Below are 5,209 nucleotides of genomic sequence, written 5' to 3'. Positions count from 1 at the left end.
ATGGATATTGTGAGATCATATATGGTGATATGTTGTCTTCTGATGATCTATTAGTGAATATTTGACTTGATGGTCTAATATTTAGTCTTTGATGTTGATAGTAACCTGAGGAGTAGTATGCCTTGATATTACGGATTCGGTGATTTGTAGTTGGTGATTTGATCATAGACTCGTGGTCAGGTAATCTTACGATTATGTCTGTTGTATGGATATTATGAGTCCTTGATTTTATCACTTAGTCTTACAGTGCCCTAGATGTTTTCAGGAACTTGATGAATTTGGTATTCTTAGGGTATTTGGATCAGTGATGTTGTCTTCAGTGACAATATTGTGATCTATTCTAGATCCGAGGTGGATTACATACACCATCTTCACATAGTTCTAGAGATGTTTTGACGGGAACATCTATATGTGAAGTTCAGTAGTGCGTATTTTGATCGTCTTCTGTGAGATTTCTGGAACACATGGTCACCAGTAGGGGTACATCTGTGGATACACAAAAGATAGAAGTTGTTACCAGTTGAGAGTAATTGAAGTTTGTACAGGAGACTTGCAGCTACCTTGGTCTGGCTGGATATTATCGGAGATTGGTTGAGGGTTTCTCCAGCATTGTTATGTCGTTGACTTGACCGTCTAAGAAGAGTGTGGAATTTTCCTGGACATATGCTTTTGAGACTAGTTTCATGAATTGAAATGAGAAGTTGATAATTGCACCGTCTTAGTTTTACTTTCTAGTGTAGACGGATTTATACTCTACACAGATATATTGTACTAGGGTTTAGGTGCAGTTTGGAAGCAACAAGGTTGAGTAGCACCTTATTTTTCTCAACAGCTGAAAGACCATGAGAAAAAAAAAATTATCTGCCTCATGATTTGAAGCTAGTAGCTACCATTTTCGCGCTGAAAATGGGGTGACATCATTTATATGAGATTTGTTATCTTCGTGGGAGATTATGTGTTTCCTGAGTCACATCCTGTCCGAGAGGAGTTATTGCAGAAAACACATCGTTCGGGATTTGCGATACATTTGGGTGATATCCGAATGTATAGAGACCTGGAGTGTTCCTATGGGTGGAACAACATGGGGAAAAACATTGCGAATTTTGTAGGATTGCCAGCAAGTGAAGGCTAAATATTAGTGACTAACAAGATTGTCACCGTTGATTCAGATACTGGAATGAAAATGAGAGTTTGTTATAATGGACTTTGTTGTGAGACTAACCAGGACATAGAAAAGGATATGATTCGATTTGGATAATCGTTGATTGGTTGATTAGCTTTGTTCACTCTCTACTGATCCATAGGGTGGACCCTTTGGATCACTTAGTAGGGTTATACTGTACAGATATTATCAGACTTTATAGTATATCTCCGAGTATTGTATTGGATTGAGATCCGCGACTCACCTCATGTTTTTGGCAGATTTTACCGCAGACCATGAGTATAAAGCTATGTTTTGGTATAGCTTTCCACCCTTTGACAGATGGATAGTTTGAGCGCCCTATACAAATGTTTGAGGATCTGTTGATAAGGAATTACGAATTTCAGATGAAATTGATTTACCCACCATTGGTTAGACAGCAGTGGGTGAGTAGTGGAAGCAGAGTGAGCTCATAACCCACAGAGTCATCTTTTACAGTTGGAGATTTGTTATGATACTTGGATGGAGTGGTATATGAGTATGTTGTTTAGTTGTTACCCTTTGATGAGGATCCCTGAGTTAAGCAATAAATTTGGAGACTAAATTTTTATTAGTGGGGGAGAATGTAAAATACGATGCTCAAATAATAATTCAATAATATGGTTATTTGACAAATAATTTTATTGAATTTTTCAGGAATTTTTAGAAATTTTCTGGGATTTAAACGGAGTTCGTATGAGCCATTTAAGAGGATAAAGCTATCCGGCGTAGAGAAAGTATGTTTGGATACCCAATTAAGTGGGAGTTGATTGAGGAATGAAGTTAGGGTTTGATTAATTAACCCTAAGTTTCTAATCTTAATTACTTTATAATTCCTGATTTCTTTTCACGAACCCCACTCCTCTTCTCCCCTTGCCCCGATCGCGAGCCTCTCCCCTTCATCGCCGCCTACTGGCCGACGTCGTCGGTGTGGAGCTGCTCACCTCTCCTCTCCCTCTCCCTGCTCGACATCAATTCCAATCCCTACCCGATCTCGGCCTTCACATCTTCTTTGCCCAGTTCCTCTTCGTCATTGTGCCCTAGCATCTGCCCGATGCCATCGCCGCCTAATGTTGCGCGGCGAGTCTTCACTCGATGCCGCGTGTCTCCTCCTGATGCCACGCCGTGCGTCTCAGCCCGATGTCGCGCCGCACGTCTCCACCAGAGTGTCGCCGATGATCCATTTCTCCATCTCCCTCTTCCCCTCGCGTCCATCGCCGCCACTTGATCATCTTCCTGAGCCCTAGAGTCAAGCAGATTTCGTCGGGCTTTCCTTTGCTGCTTGAGGTGGGTTCTGTCATCAAGGTAGGTTGAGGTATGGTGAGCACCTCTGTTTCCATTTTTCTTCTGATTGTTGGCCATGGCACTCATTCGATCTATATATGGATTGTAGAACCGATTCGTAGCCTTATCTCCGGTTCCAGCAGCAGCTCCATTGATCACCCTTTCTGGCAATTAAGTCTTCGGCTATGAGATAACAAGGGAACAACCATATGAAGGTAAGATGTTTATAGAATTGGAGAAGGGGTTGTCAACATGGGATTGGGTTTAATGCTTAGATGACTATGATGATTGTTATGTAGGGTGTTGGATTTGGAAATCAACAACTCCATCTTGCTCCGGTCGCGATCCTTGGTAGCGAGCACTTCTCCAATTATGAATTAACAGAGAGGTCTCCAATTCGGGTGAGTTGATGGAACTAAATTATGTTTAGCCTTAATCAAATGTGATTATAGCATGTTTAATCTAAGGTAGTTGTGATTGGTTACGGATGAGTAACTAGTTGTGTTGGTTGGATTATCAGATGTGGTAGTTAGAAATTGATTATATTATATAGTGGATTTGTAATTAAGAGAAGAATTTTTATTGGATTAAATGATTCGTTGATTTGGGGTGCTATAGAGATGATTCATGGTAAACCTAATCTAATTTGGTTGTTGTATGGTTAAGGTTAATTGAGGATTAATCTATAACCATGTGTGATTAGAATTACTCTAATTAAGTGGGGGAGTTGTTAGTTAATTACATTCTATGTAATTAACTAAATGTATATGTGATCGCAAGACTTGGATTTGGAACGAGCGTCTTGACGTGAGATTATTTGTCACGATCTACGTATAAAGGCGAGTACTTCTTGCTTTATCTCTTTAGTACATTAATCTTGGTGCATGAGCTAAATGTTTAAATAGTTACTGTGTTTATCTTGACTCCACTCTTATTTTTCCTGTGTTTAATACTTCTACTCAATCTTTGAGCTACTCATTTCTGTATCTATACAGTCTCTCATTGCTATCTATGATATTTAGCAGATACCAGACACCAGATACTAGATACTAGATACTGGATATATATAGATACCAGATACCATGTTTACCTGCTTTGACTGCTATTTATTCATTTTTCATATTGAACATGCTGGCTTCATGTAGCATATCTGTTTTCTGTTTATATATATATATATATATATATATATATATATATATATATGATGACTGCTGCATTTTCACAGCATGTCATTGCATGCATGCTGGTGACCATGTCTCCCTTATGGTTGAGAGGGTCGTTGTCCTGGGTCGCACGCTCGGCCACTCATGGGTAGTGGTAGTTGGAGTGTGTCGCTTGTCCTGTTGTGCCCCCCTCCACTCGCACACTCCTAGGTAGTGATAGCTGGAGTCGTGGGCAGCAGGGACCCCCATCGCAGACGTAACTATTCAGCTACAATGCAACTGCCCCATCGGTCACTCGAGAGTAGTGGTAGCTGGAGTGGTTTACAGTCTGTCATTGTCCCGGCCTCTCGACCATATAGGGGTCATGGTACAGGGGTGGTGGGCGGGAGTGACCATCCGTGCATACACTGTTATTATTATACGTGCTGATACTGTTGCTTACTTATACTGCTATTGCTTAATTATGTTGTTGTTATTTACTTATGCTGATATGCTCACATAGGTTGAGATATATACCTGAGGTATGTGTTTAGACACTGATTTACTTATTGGTAGTATACCTCACATGATGCTCTTGTAGTTATGAGCAAAACCACAGCAAGTCTGTACTATTCCCGACCTTACTAGCCTAGGATATGGTTTCAGGTATGGACATTTACTATGATATCACTTTAGTATCTGCTATTTTCCCTACGAGACTGTATACCTTTGTATCTCTAGTTCTTTACTATACTCATGCACTATCTATCTATTACCCGCTGAGTCTTTATACTCACCACCCCATAAATTGATTATTTCGCCAGGTAGGCAGGTAAAGGATTTATGGAGTCGCCTGGAGATCCTGCTCACCAGTCCCATGTCACACCGAGCTTCCCGTACTGTTAGTGCTTCTATACACTTTATTTTGGTTTTGTACTGAATCGTGTATTTGTATCTTTTATATGGAGTTTGGCTTTGTAGTATCTTGTATTTGATTTGATGTGGTGGTTGTCGTGTCAAGCCGAGTCGGCTCGAAGTTGGTTGTATTGTGGTTTTGTGATCGTTATTTGTGATTTCTGCTGTGTTTTACTTTCAGTCGTGTGGGCTGTTTAATATATATATAACTGCGTAGTTGTGTTTATTCTTGTTACAGCCGAGTGGGATGATTATATAATTGCGTGGTTATGTGTATATTCCAGCCGTATGTGACTGATGTATTTTGTATGTATGTATGCCTCAGATTGTCACCGGTGCAGGGGAGATGCTGTCAAAATTTTTCTGCATGGACTCCTCTGGGGGCGTGACAGGTTCAAACTTGTTGAATCTTTTATTTGCATTAACCTCAACTAAATTATAATTTGGATGCATTCTGGTATCTTTTCTTGGGGTTGAATCATACCATGAACATTTAAACAACACAAACCTCTTTATAGGTAATGCAGGATATTCAATCTCTATGATATCGTCAAGTTTACCATAGTAATCAAACTCAGTGTTATTGTTATCCATAGATCCTTTGACGGAAACACCAGAATTATAGGTTAATCCCCAAAAATCTCGTTGTGCCACGTGAAATTTACGACCATTAACATAGTAACCAGAG

The 5,209-nt window shown here is 40.0% G+C and overlaps 1 long non-coding RNA gene across 4 annotated transcripts; it reads left to right on the top strand.

Annotated features, from left to right (window-relative positions):
* The first annotated feature begins 2,040 nt into the window (after positions 1 to 2,040).
* Positions 2,041 to 4,894, top strand: LOC121982712. 4 transcript variants are annotated; one of them, XR_006112205.1, is made up of 5 exons: positions 2,041 to 2,500; positions 2,574 to 2,679; positions 2,764 to 2,865; positions 4,431 to 4,507; positions 4,847 to 4,894. It is a non-coding gene; the product is annotated as an uncharacterized LOC121982712 (long non-coding RNA). The 4 variants fall into 4 exon arrangements; XR_006112203.1 differs by lacking the exon at positions 4,847 to 4,894 and having other exon boundaries at positions 2,041 to 2,485; positions 4,431 to 4,754; XR_006112204.1 differs by lacking the exon at positions 4,847 to 4,894 and having other exon boundaries at positions 2,041 to 2,495; positions 4,431 to 4,754.
* Positions 4,895 to 5,209: the final 315 nt, after the last annotated feature.

This window comes from Zingiber officinale, chromosome 5A (genome assembly GCF_018446385.1).
Source record: "Zingiber officinale cultivar Zhangliang chromosome 5A, Zo_v1.1, whole genome shotgun sequence".
Classification (NCBI taxonomy): Eukaryota; Viridiplantae; Streptophyta; class Magnoliopsida; order Zingiberales; family Zingiberaceae; genus Zingiber; species Zingiber officinale.
This window is presented reverse-complemented; position numbering and strand designations above follow the sequence as displayed.